This window comes from Natrix helvetica (assembly GCF_964273705.1).
Source record: "Natrix helvetica genome assembly, chromosome: 2".
Lineage (NCBI taxonomy): Eukaryota > Metazoa > Chordata > Lepidosauria > Squamata > Natricidae > Natrix > Natrix helvetica.
This window is the reverse complement of record NC_138552.1, coordinates 248,619,349-248,633,621: the sequence shown is the minus strand read 5'-3', so window position 1 is coordinate 248,633,621 and position 14,273 is coordinate 248,619,349. Positions and strand designations below refer to the sequence as shown.

Sequence of the window (14,273 nt, the reverse complement as noted above, 5' to 3'; positions counted from 1 at the left end):
TCTGCAAAGTAGAACTTCATCAGTTTTTATTTTGCAGACGACTCCACAGCAATTTGCTAGGAAGTTTGGAGAGAGTCAAATGATGGTATTTATTCTCCATGTTTCCCAAAAGTGATAGATTCTGCAGATGTAGAAGCCAAAAATGATTTGGCCAGCTCTTACTTGCTAATTCTTATGGACTAGTTTGGATTTCTGCATTTAATTACATTAGTGTGCTGATGATTTTCAATTGGAATGACTTTATGAAAATGAATCCGAAGAGGTGCCCAAGAGATCTTGATAAATATTCAATATATATGGGACAGTATGTCAGAGGTGTTAGCTAATTCTCACTGTTATTTTTGTTCATTTATATCTAACAGGCCACCAAGACAAATCTTAGCTGCATGTTAATTCTACCATATTGCATGTTTCATTTTTCCCATTTCCTTTTCCCTTTGATGTATTTCTCTTTGAGTCTTCCCTTTTAGAAAGCAGCAAATTGCCCTTTAACTTTGATTGCTAAGCCAACATACGTGAAACACTTGAGATATTCATCACAATAGTGAAATGTCTTGTACATTGAGTTTTACTGTGGCATTTCAGGACTGAAATCCAAGATTTTTCCCATGATGGTTCAGTGACTAGTTAGTAGTCACTGAACCATCTAAGATACATGAGAAAAATCTTTATTAAAGTGATATTATATTATAATATAGAATTATTTTGTTGTCCTTATCATATTTTTGGGCAAGCTTTCAAACAGAAAATGCACATTGTAAAGAAAAAGAAAAGAAGATAAAAATATTGTATGAACAATTTCTATTAAAAAAACTGGATTCAGCAGAAAAGTTGGTTGCTATTGAGTACCATGGGATCTCCCGAATGGCTCGGATGATGAACAATTTGGGTGCCAACCGAAAAATCTGCTAAATTCACTCACCTCATGAACACATCCTCGGGTGCCAAATAAACTCAGCCACAGTGATTTTCCCTGCGGCGGTGATTTCCCCTTCTGCACCATTTTTTGTGGGTACATGCATGCGCAGTTCATCTTGCTTCTGGTCACGACCAAATCGGGTGCTGACCAAATTCCTGGAATGGATTACGGTCAGCACCCAAAGTCCCACTGTATTTAGAGATAGAAGACATCAGTTTGCAATTCAATCCACTGAAGCCAATTAGTATTCTTCAAAAGTATGTAGACATTTTCAAACAAGGCAATACTTAATAAGTTTGGACTATCTTCTTGATCAGGCTTTAAAAAATATTCTTAGAAAATTTTAGAACATCTGTACCAGAAATGAATTTAATACCATTTTTTCTTTCTCAAGTTTTCTTCTCAACCCCAAGCTGAGAGGTGTTTTTTCAATCCAGCTTTTCATCTTTTCCTGTACCCTTTTGAAAACTTTTGTCCAGCTTTTTAAAAATAATTTAATTTGTCCTTTTAATATTCATCTTGCAAGAAACTCCCAGTTCACCTACCATTAAAGCTTGAGTGTCCACTCAGGAAATCAGCCTTTGGGACTACAAATCTATACACACTGGATTCTGAGTGGCCACAGTACATTAGGATACACTTGGATATCTTCAAATAATTTGTGCCAGCAAGACTTATCAGGGGAACTCACCTACCAGTTGTAAATGGTAGGGTATTCTTTATTTTAGAAAACAAAGTGCAATAACACAAAGATATATGTACACTTCTGAGAGAAAAAGTAGAGCGTAGTTGAAATATCTCAATATGAATTTGGATGAATCTTCTTAATGAGGTTTATTTTTTCCACCTAACCTTCTCTCTCCATTTCTCAGGTTGGACCTGCTCCCCCAATGGACATTTGGATGGATAGTACATTACTTCTTTAAAACTTGATGTTCCTCCAAGAACGGTGATATACCTCCCTCGTATAAATTAAGCCATTTTATTCAAAATAGCCTGCGAAGCTGAAAAACAAATTCTCAAGAGTAGGCTGTGACAGAATAACAGTAAGAGAGTTGGAAGTGACCTTGTAGGAGTTTTTGTCCAATCCCCTGCTCAAGCAGAGACCCCTATACCTTTTCAGTCAAATGGCTGCCCAATTTCTTCTCGGTTAAAAATCAAGCCATTTCAGTATTGTTTCTCATGAATGAATGCAAACTTGGGCCTGAAAAACAAATGAGAAGTGTCAATAAATTGTAAATAAGTTATAATAAGCATAATCTATGACACTAAACAGTATCATTTGTGGTGGTGATTTTAAGCAACTGAATGTTTTAGCTGGTTCAGTTTTTTTTCCTAGTTTTTGCAAAGGAAAAACACCATTACTATGTTAACAATATGACTTCCTCCCAATGTATTTAATCTGTTTTCCTGCAAATCAGACTGCATGACAGTTGGATTTAATGTTAATCCTGATTTCATCTCTTGGTATAGGCAGATGAATTACTCCATTTTGTTTAGCTTCCATAGTTCTTCAACTTGCAGTTCTGCTCCCTGCAGATGATATTTGACCTCTGACACTTACTTCTTTGCATAGTCTGTTTCAATGTTTCATACTCCATGATTCCTTTGGAAATCTGCTTGCTGTTTCCTTATAGGCTGTGTTTGCACAAAACTTTTGCCAAGTCATGGTACACAGGTGACGGTTCAGAAAAACAAGGATGTTTCCCTCCCTCTAAAAACAATGGCAAAAAGCCCGCTCCAAACTAAACACAAATCTACTTGGATTTAAATGTATCTGCCTTTGGAACTTCATAAATCAAACTGATAGTTTTCCTGCTGTCTGTCAAGGCAAAATTTCAAACTCTGTTTACAGGAAAACTATCTGCCCATATTGTTTCTCTTCTTACAATGAATTTACCTGATTTGTTTGTTTTTCTCCACACTCTTCTTAATTTTGCAGTTTTTCTGAGAGCAAGCTATGGTCTTGTTGAAGTATTTATTCCATGAAGTGCCCAAGCCTTCCTTCTCCCATGGAAAACAGCTGGTTGCTGGCTGCAACCCTGAAAGCTCTCGCATGGAACCAGATGAAGAGGGAGAAAGTTACCATGCAATGGATTCTCAAAGCTATTTTCTTTAAAAACAAAGGCAACCAAGTGCGGACCATGCGTAGCAGACAAGTAATAAGGTGTGTGTGTATGTGTGTGTGTTCTTCCACTTGACTCCTTTTCTAGATTTGCTGGAGGCAGTTCATGCCTTCAAAGATGGTGCTCAAAACTTGATCACTTCTTCAAAATTAATAGCTAAAGCTAAAAATAAGAGCTGTGATGGTGCAGTGGTTAGAGTGCATTACTGTAGGCTACTTCTGCTGATCCCTGACTGCCAGCAGTTTGGCAGATCGAATCTCACCAGGCTCAAGATTGACTCATCCTTCCATCCTTCCGAAGAGGGTAAAATGAGGACCCAGATCGTTGGGGGCAATATGCCGACTCTGTAAACTGCTTAGAGAGGGCTGTAAAAGCACTATGAAGTGGTATATAAGTCTAAGTGCTAAGTGCTAAGCTTCAAACATTCTCAGTTAATGCCACCCCAAAAGGCTAGTCATTTTGTTTCTCCACACCAACACTTTTAGATTCCCAAACAGAACTTTTTGGCAGTATCTTCCATCTTTTTGCACAATCTGCAAAACCTAAACATGAAATGCAAATGCACAATTTAACCAGTTTGCACAAGTTAATGCATACACTGCCTTACAAACAGAATTATCTGGGTGGTTCTTTAAAAAATGTGATTTGTAGACACCAGTGACGTGCGGTGAGGTTTATGACTGGTGAGGCACTGACACAGTGCTGGGTTTCAAATATTTTTAGACTTGTGGACTTCAACTCCCAGAATTCCACAGCCAGGCATGGTCAGTTCCAATTTAAAGCGACAGCATTTGTTTTTCTCCTTTGCTCCTTTCTTTTTCTTTTTCTTCTCCTTCCCCTCCTTCCTCCCTCTCTCCCTTCCTCCCCCTCTCTCAAACACACACACACACACACACACACACACACACACACAGAAGTTGGATTGGACTATCTCTCCTACCCCTTCCCTCTCTCACCCACTCTCTAACAACCACACACACACACAAAAGTTGGATTGGATATCTTTTCCAGTGGCTTGAAAGCAGCTCCTCTGCCATCCCCCCCATTCCCCTGCTGCCTTTCCCAAACACCTCCACCATTGCAAATGCAGCCTGCTGTCTGGGTGGGAAATGCCTGGAACACAATAAAGCTCACCTACCACCTCCTGCTGGCAGGCTGGGGTGAGAGGAGAGGCAGAGAAGCCAGAGGGGAGCCTTCCAAAAGAAAGAGGCTGGGGGGAAGTGTGTGTACTACAGCATGGCTCTTTGCCTGGCTTCCTCCCTCCTCCTGTGGTCTCCTCAGTGCTCGCTTGTGCTCTCCCTCCCCAAGTGTAGTTTGATTGCAGGTGGAGCCACGTTGCCTTTTCAAACTTGTAATCAGTGAAGCTGGGCTAGATTTTTATATAGTTTTATCCAGCTGTGTGTGTGAGAGAGAGAAATGAATGGGGGCCTGGGGAGGAAGTCACTACACTTGGGGAGGGAGAGCACCAGTGAGGTTAAGCAGAGTCATCCACGGTGAGGCAGCAACTAGCTCAGCTTTTTCCTTTTACTTTTTTTTTTCATGATGAGAGTGGTGAGGCTGTGCCTCACTTGCCTCACCTGACTGCACGTCACTGGTAGACACATTCTTTAAGAAACCCTCAAAATGCAGCAAAATAAATTCAGAGAAAACTATTGTATCCATTTCTTTGGTGACAAGAATCAGGAAAAAGTTCCCATGTTGTAGAGATTCAACATTTTCCAGGATGAGGGAATGCACTTGGCTCTTGAATGGTGTGCTGGGTGCTACAGTCTAAAAATAGGAGACAAAAGTCCAATTAGTGTAGTTTTATTTATGTTTAATTGTAATTAAATATCATCTGTATGTTGTTCTTCTTGTTCTACCCTCCAAAGCACCTGAGGGTAGAACAAGAAGCAATGAATGTAAACTAATTAAGGAGAGAAGCAACTTAGAACTGAGGAGAAACTTCCTGACAGTTAGAACAATTAATCAGTGGAACAGCTTGCCTCAAGAAGTTGTGAATGCCCCAACACTGGAAGTCTTTAAGACGATGTTGAATAGCTATTTGTCTGAAACGGTATAGGGTTTCCTGCCTAGGCAAGGGGTTGGACTAGAAGACCTCCAAGGTCCCTTCCAACTCTGCTATTGTATTGTATTGTATTGACAGTTAGAACAATGAATCAGTGGAACAACTTGCCTCCAGAAGTTGTGAATGCCCAACACTGGAATTTTTAAGAAGGTCCCTTCCAACTCTGTTATTCTATTCTATTTTATATAATTAATCTCCATTTATATATTTAACATTTTTCTTATCATTAAATATTCTATTTTGTGAATTCCTTTTTGAAGTGTCTAAGGTTGCACACAAGACTTTCAGCAGGGTATTCCAGATGTGCACCTCTTATTCAATACAATTACATTCATTGACTTGCTCTGCATTCCTCTCCGCCACAAGTCAGACTGAATCAATACAAAGCAGAATGACTCAATGGATTCTTGAGATTTTCCAGCTGTGCTCAATGAGATCAGCTGATAATAACACCAAGAGACCAGCTATCAAGGAAAATTAGATGATTGCCTCAGGTAGCAGAAGATAGCAAGTGGATATGACAACAAGGTGTTGACAAAACTGTGGAGTAGTTTGTGTTCTATGTTTAGTTTAGTTTAGTTTATTGGAATTATATGCCGCCCTTCTCCCAAAGGACTCAGGGCGGCGTACAACATTAAAAAAAACACATCTTACAAAAGTTAAAAAGAAATTAGATAGAGTATCCAACAAACCCAATTAGTATGAACAATAACATTTTAAAAATTGGATTAAAATTAACAATTAAATCAAGCATTTATTTTATTTTGTTTAGGCCAGGCCGGCTTGCTGATCATTGCTCTTCTCTTAAGTCTATTGCTTTCTATCATCACTGTTGACATTCAATCCACCAGCTCTGTCATTTTTTTTACATATCTAACAGATGGTGGTGCCATCTTGTTCCTCACCTCAGGTGACAGCTTTGCTCAATCGCCTCATCTTCAGGCTCCTTGTATGGCTTCCTACTTCATGTTCCTCTGAGTCAGAGAAATGTCCATGTTGTTTGCGACATAGGTTTTTAGTCACAGTGATGTTGCTGTTCTTATTCAGTTCTCTGGCATTCTGGCTGGGCAGAAATACAGTCCTACAATTACGCACATATTCTGATTTGCCTTTCTCCTCTTCATGTTCTCCGGAAATGTTACAGCATCATTAAGCAAATGCTGTTTGAGTAATAATCATTTTGGAAGCAACGATATTTGGATTACTCTAATTCCATTCTATGCAAGACCAAAGAGTATGTAGGTTTTATTTTATTCTAGCAATATATACATGTAGGGTTTTTAAATGACCTTTAAATAGAAGAACTTTTGTGATTGAACTGATCTTTCTACAATCTAGATCTAATATAGGATATTTATATGCAAATAATTACATTTTTTAAATCAGTACAATAGACACATTATCTCTTGTTGCAGAGTGCAAGACAAGGATTCATAGATTTGAACCTCAGGAATGCAGATAGGCAGGTGGAAGACACTGAAGCAGAGGCCAGTATGGCAGAACAGGACTATTACCTAATAACTGCATCATTTAGTGATGGAAATTAGGGCCCCAATTAAAACTATTAAGCAAGGGCTATCTAGAACTGCTTGCATATTCCTTTAAATAGATTCAACAATATTCACTAATTATTTTGGCTATTCACTTGTTTCTTGAAGTTTAAAAATTAATACTCTTCATGGCCAAATCCAAAAGATCCTCTATCATCTTATGGCTGGATTTACACATTCTATCTCGCTTTGTTTTAGCGTAGGGGGCTTTAGGAACCCTAATAGTTTCTGAAGCATGGTTTATAGCATGGGTGTTAAATCCATGGTGTCACATTGCCATCACGCGATGTTTCACGTTTTTCCCATTCGTGGACGCATCCCGCCCACGGCCCACCAGTTCGACACTGCTGGTTTATAGCTTAATATTTTGCATGAAAATAGCCAAATGTAATTTATTCAGTAAACTGTGGCTTAGCATAATGTGTGAATTGGTGTGGATTAAACGAGCAGCAGATATGCAGCGTATTGAAACTGCTAACAAAAATAAATAAATTGATTTTGTTGCTCAACTACTACATTTATTTGCATTACCTTTACAAACTGGCAAACTTGCCAACAAAGGCTCTTAGTATTCGGGATAGTACAGGTGAAGATTAACAATCAGGCAATTTGAGCACCTACCTATGCAAACATTCCCAGGATTTTTCTGGAGAATACATTTTCATTGGTTAAACTAGTCTGAATCTCCAGGTATGGATAACCTAGATGTAGTTTACTGCAGCTGCTGTTTTACCACATAACTGAGGTAAATGTGGAAATATACAAAAGATACTGAGGTTGACTTGAAGTTCCAGCAACTCAAGATATGGTAGTGATTGCCCCGTGGCCTGATATGCCAGTCCAAGCGTGTCAACCATCTATTTCACATACCACCAAAAGTCAACTTGCTTTTTATAAAGCTTAGTCATCCACCACAATGCAAAGCCTAACTATAAACTTGCATCACATTATTACATGCTTCAGACATGCAGGGTATTATTTTCTTTATTGCATGATTCCCTAAAGTTATACTGTACTATGAAATCCAAACAGCTTGTCCACCACTTTCCCATTAAGTTCCTAGAGCTTGAATCTCAGTGGTGGTTTTCCTATTCTGTTCACATGCCGGGACACAAAGTCTTATTGCCAGATAATAGCTATGTTTGGAACCCTGTTCTGCTCAGAGCCACAATTTGGTAGCAAGACCTCCAGTCAACATTTAAGAATGGCAAAATAGATCAGGGATGATGTAATTCACAGTGAAGAAAGGTCAGTTGGGGAAGAATTCTGGTGATCCTTCTTATACACACCTGCTCAGTTCCACCAGTCACTTTCTCCCTCAATTGCTTTTCCTAATGATGATCACAGAAATAAGGGAGAAATAAATGAAACAGTATGGTTGTTTTTTTAAAATGAAACAACAAATCTTCCCCATTCAATGTAATTCTTCTACCTTGCAAAATAATTATTTTTATTTCCTTGAAATTGTTTGATGATCTACAAGTTTCCAGCTGCATTGTGTCCCACAATGAATGTATTTACTTCAATCCTCAAAGTCTTGTGAAAACTGAAAAGGGAAGTTACAATTCTCATCCTATTTTGATTATTATTGATCAGTTTTTTTTCCTTTTGCATAGCTACAATACCCTGATTCAAAGTCAAAGATCAGATTTTTATGTAATCCTGTCTTTTGCATTTACATCTTCATGTCTTGTAATCCTGTTGTACCTACCTAAATGGTAGGTACAACAGGATTACAGAAAAACTAGATTTGTTCAGAGTATACTGCTAGTAATGCAATGGTTTCCAGAAGTATATACAAACATTTTAACAAAATGGTTACAAAAATGAGGAGTGAAGACAGTGAAAAGGGGGGGACGATAAATGGCCTGTCCAGAATATTTCATTAGACGGAAGAAATCATAAAGGAACTGGGGGCATCCTTAAGCATTCCTCTTGGTGAGAGCACTGGAACTCATATCCAGAGCTCTGATATATGCAGACGACCTGGAACAGGGCTGGAACAAGAAAATGTGCACTGCAGCTCAACCTGAATGGTGAAGTGCTACACAATGTCCCACACACCCTTCAAAAGTTTTATAACTGTAACAGCCGTGACATTCTTCTGAAAAGTATTCCTTTTAACATGCTCCCTTTGTCACAAAAGTTGCCTGTAAGTTTCACACACCATGAATAGTATTTACAGATGCAATTAGTGTTAAATAAATGTCTGGAAACCTCTTTTGGGCTTTAGCAATTAGCGGAAAGCCCGGTGTGCTCTTGTATTTACAACTTATGACAAGAATTGCCTGCCCTCTGCACTGCCAGCATACCAGCAGAAGCAAATACTGTCAGGAAAGAGAGCAGGTCTGGGCTCAGCTTTTCACTCCCCCCCCCCCTCCATCTGTTAATTAAAGAGAAAGTAAGTGGGATTAGCTGGGTGGGGTGGGGTGGAGCAGTCCTCTGAATAGGATAGCATTTCACATTGATTATTAAACCCGTGCCTTTGTGAAACAAATCCCCACATTCAAAGACAACTTTGATATTTAAAGCTGCCTTGCTAACTTCAGAATCTGGGCCTGAGTTTATAGAGACCTATAAATAGCCATTTGACCAGCAACAGAAGAACATTCATTTCCTATTCCCAGGTTTTATGATGTGTGAAACTCACCATGAATACGAGAGACAAAAGATGGAAGCCTAGTGGCCCTTAACAGGAGACCAGGAGAAATAATCCCTGTGGGTCCTCTCTCGTCCTCTTTTAGATAACTCAATAGAAGGGTCAAATGTTTCATTTGTCTGTGAAGCATTTAGACAACAGAAAATACACATCCTAGAAGACAAACTTGATCCTATTGAGGAGGCAAGACGATCTTGCCATCACTGTTGTGTGAAACATTGATTCACAGCTGAAGCCAGAATGCTTGTTTATTTGAACTATTTGATATATGATGTTTTAGGAAATTTTGATCCCATATGACTTAAACAACTAAAATATCAATAACTGATTAACTTATTGATGAAAACATAAAGCATGCTTAAACATTTCTTGGCATTTTGGGATAAGACAAAAGGGCAAGGCAGATTCCAAGAGAAGCAGTAGGGCATCAGCAATATATAATTAATCATGTATGCTCAAGTAAACACTTATTACAGTCAAACTAAACTTCTTATCCATCATTTTAAAAAAAAATAGCTCTGGGCTTTTGAGGGGATTTCCATCCAAGAATTAATCAGATTTCATTTAACGTTTATCAGTGCTTTTTTCAAGGCAAGCAAAATACTGTCATTCCAATAAGGCAAGTAGACACATATTATTCCAACATTAAACTATCTGCACTTGGAAGATTTTAAAGTTAAGTTCTTTGAAATATTTTTCTAAGGCTCAGCTGCAGGTTATTTGCTAAGAAAGTATCTACTTATAAGTAATTCAATTCTTATTAAAGTGTCAACCTTTAGTACTTTACATAGCCTCCTGGCAATAAACTACTTGTCCCTTCTGCTGCTGACATTGCCCAGGATTGGCACAAGTGCCTATCGGAAGTGGAGCCGGCCACATGAGAAGTTGTTTCAAGAATAGCTAATTCTGAAAGACTAAATTCAATTGATTAGCTTCAGAGTCACAAACATAGATATGTAGTAGAAACTATAACATTGTCAAAATGATGTTTTATACATCATGACTGATTAAAAATATTTTTAAAATAATCTTTATTTTGGATTTAATGAAGTGTCTACTACCTTCCTGGGCACTTTGGCCTTTAAGCCTAGAAGAGCTTTTCCAATCCAGGGGAAAATAGCACATTGAATCAGGTCCTCAAAATTTCAGACAACCACTGGATGGCAGCAAAGAGTTAGTATTCTATATTTTCTTGCTGCCATCTAGTGGCCTGCCAGGTTCTTTGCAGATAAGATATGACATACAAGGAGGATGGCTAGATTATTCCATGTTCTATATAAAGATGCACAAATTGAAGGTACAAATTGATATCAGAATATCTATTCTGAAAATATTTCCAAAGTGTACAGAAAGAGAGTTATGAAACTGAACTAGGCTAAAGAAATGTCAACATTTCTACTAAACATGGAACAAGATTCTATAAAACACATCACTTTAAATACAATTTAAAAATTAAAGTGCTCTCATATTGTTTTTGCTCAGATGCTTTTGCTTCCCTGGGGAATATGGTTTTTTTTTTGTCATAATTAAGAAATTATATAACGTTATTAGGAATTCTAATTGCAACAAGCTTGGATCACTGAATTTGGTCTTTGGGTGACTGGTATGAAAAAATAAACTTTTTTGTAACCACAGTATCTGCGTACATGAGTCTTCAGGTAGTAAAGTCTTTGACACTTGTAATATATGGTACTCTGTTTGATTTTAATTTTAATTTGCATGTATGTATGTATTCTAAGTTGTCCTCCCTTCATTACCTGAAAACGTTTACCTCTTCCAAACCTTCATTTGGGTGTCTACATCATTGCTTTGTTTTTTCACAAAGGGGAATTTATTTTGAAGAATTTAAAGTTGAACTTCAACAGCTGGGAAACTGTCCAATGGAGGATAGCTTTAGATCACAGATGGGGAACTATGACCCTTTTATGACTTGTGGACTTCAACTCTCATGCTGGTTCAGGAGTTCTGGGAGTTGAAGTCTACAAGTCATAAAAGGGCCATACTTTCCTCACCATTGCTTTAGGTCAGGGGTATGAAACTCATGTCCTCACATTGTCATCACGTGACGTATTGGGACTCCCACCCCCCTTTCCTAAACCAGGGGTGGGCATAGCCAGCACATGACACATCTGCCCTGCAGGCTGTGAGTTTGACACCCCCTGCTTTAGATGATGGAGAAATGATAGGATAGCCAAATTTCTGAACTATAGTCATATACGTGAGCAAGCAAATTATGGCCCAGAGAGTAGAAAATAAACAAATGGGTTCAAATGATCAGAAAGTTTGAGTCTAACTAAACATTGGGAAGAAGTTGCTGTTAGCACAAGGTTACTGAAGTAAACTGTTTGAATATTGTGATCTGAATGTTAAGTTTTGAAAACACTGGGCTTTTCCTCTTTGGAAGCTCGTTAGGCTAAAACTGCCCCTTTGCACTTTTGAAGGGTTCTACGTTGCCTATGAAATGCATGTTCAATACACATGGGCCTTTTCAGCTATCATATCTTTGCCAGGAGCACTATACCATTGTCTATCATGGCATACTTCCAAGAAATAAACAAACTGGGCCTATTTCAGTGGTGGGATTCAATTTTTTTTACTACCAGTTCTGTAGGCGTGGCTTGGTAAGCGTGGTATGGCTTGGTGGGCATGGCTTGGTGGGCGTGGCAGGGGAAGGATAGTGTAAAATCTCCATTCCCACCCCACTCCAGGGGAAGGTTACTGCAAAATCCCCATTTCCTCCCGATCAGCTGGGACTCGGGAGGGAGAGAATAGATGGGGGTGGGGCCAGTCAGAGGTGGTATTTACCAGTTCTCCAAACTACTCAAAATTTCCACTACTGGTTCTCCAGAACTGGTGAGAACCTGCTGAATACCACTTCTGGCCTATTTCCAATAAAACATCTTAGCATCAGTCTGAAATAGTGGCACAAGAGTAAGCAGCTGAATTGGGGGGGGGGGGTGTTAAAGTATTTGCCTTTTCTTAATCATCACCATGTGAAAAATTCTAGGACATTATCTTTCCCCTGAAAGTTGAGAAATTGTGTTCTTCCTCTTGTTGTTCCCAGCCACCCAACTTGTCTTCCAGAGGTGCCTCCCAATTCAGCCCTGAACTATTTTCAGTGACTTCCTAAATGGGGGGGGGGGGGGGAACGGGACAGCTTAGAGAAACATATTTGCTTTTACTCCCTTCTAACAATTTATACTTTCTAATGTAGTTTTGTTAATAAGTAGGCAAATTTGCAGTGATATCATTTATTTGTTGCAAGGAGGTTGTTCTGTGTTACCAGATTTTCTTTCAAAAGCAGTCCTGCTTTTCAAATGGATGGCTGTGGATAATTCTGAATCTCAGGATAATGGCGCCACCTTCTTGTCAAGGATGGAAGTAGCAATTTCTAAAACAGATTTTTTTCTATCTTGTCATTTTGCACAAATTTTTAGATGGGGAAGCAAATTAAGAGAAAGTTTAAGCTGGAAAAAGAAATTAAAGATGTCAGTCCCACTTGCTAATATTTTCTGACTTGGGGGCATTTCAATGTTTCCTGGGTTGGGATTTAAAGAATTGTCCATTTTGTTAATACAATAATAGTATTCTACTGTATTCCTATACAAAAAAGTTTCTTTCCTTCATGCTAAAGAGAAATATCAAACACACCCACTTAATTTGCAATGTTTACCTTATTCAAATTATGACACATGACAGATGATACTATAAAAGGGAAAAAATCATTTTCCCAATTTTTCTTTATTAAAAGTAGGTCTTATAAGAAGTCTCATTGGCTTGGCTTAGTGAATTGATTCTCCATTCCATTTTAATTATCCCCCAAAAGAATGAATTAAATTAATACATTAAATTTAAACATAATTTAAAAGGGTGTCAAATCTCAGCAATTTTGTAGTTAGGAAAAACCCAGGCAAACTGTGCTTCAAAATAAAACACGTTTTACAATTGTTTCATTTATTTGTTTATTTAAGACTCTTGTCTTAAATATGGAATCAGAGCAGATGACTAATGCCATGAAATGTATCCCAAGTAAATTGAAAGCATGGAAAACAATGACCAAAAATATACAATCACTGGATGGCTGACTAAGCCACAAAAACCACTTAAATTAGTATGCGTGCTGAGGCTAATGGGACAAGTAGGCAAGTGGATATGAATAGTTATTCTGTCTCCTCCCCAGAATACACTGCACAGCTAGAAATAAAAGATACTCATGAAGCACATATAAAGGTTAATGTTTACTCAAGGCACTTCTACAAGTATGTAACTGAAACTATTTCTTTTCTTGACAATAGTTTTCAAGTCCTTTGAGTCTTACCCAACCTGGTGCTCTCAAAATGTTTTGGATAATATGAGCTTGAGTAAGCATGATCAATGTTAATGGGTTATAGAAAATATCTGAAGGGCATCAGGATGGGAAAGGCTGATTGAATGTTTTGGAACAGGAGGTGAAACCATCATATGGATCCATCATAAACACAGGAAAAGTGGTAGATGCTTCGGAATGAGGAAAAGTGAGGAAAACTCTCATAAAAATGGAGGAAGAAGTATTGTACTCAGCAATGTTTAAGGAGTGTTTGCTGACTGGTTAGTGTCTGTTTTCGTGCTTTCTTATTCTGAAGCAAATGCCAGGAATTGTTCTTGATGAGCTATCATACAGATCTCTACTGGACATTCACCATTCAAACCTGTGCATTGATATAGGAAGCATCCTTATATTGTTTTAGGGTGTACATCATATTCCCATGTTTTAATTCATCATATCCTTAGTTCACACTCACAAGCAGATTTCTATTTAAGAGCTGTGATACCTGTTTAAAGGACTTTTTCATACAGTACAGAACCATAGGAAAATTGATGTTACAAACAAATCCCACCATGCACAGCTATCCCTTAAACAAAGTATTTCTTAAACAGGCCAGTTTTAGGGGCCAACCCACAGTATGCACTG

General features: G+C 38.3%; 1 long non-coding RNA gene across 1 annotated transcript; it reads right to left on the bottom strand.

The window, feature by feature from the left end:
- Nucleotides 1–1,696: 1,696 nt before the first annotated feature.
- LOC309387317 lies at nucleotides 1,697–2,952 on the bottom strand. The gene is made up of 3 exons (XR_014174582.1): nucleotides 2,820–2,952; nucleotides 2,035–2,123; nucleotides 1,697–1,923 (listed from the first exon to the last, which is right to left on the bottom strand). It is a non-coding gene; the product is annotated as an uncharacterized lncRNA (long non-coding RNA).
- Between the last annotated feature and the right edge of the window lie 11,321 nt (nucleotides 2,953–14,273).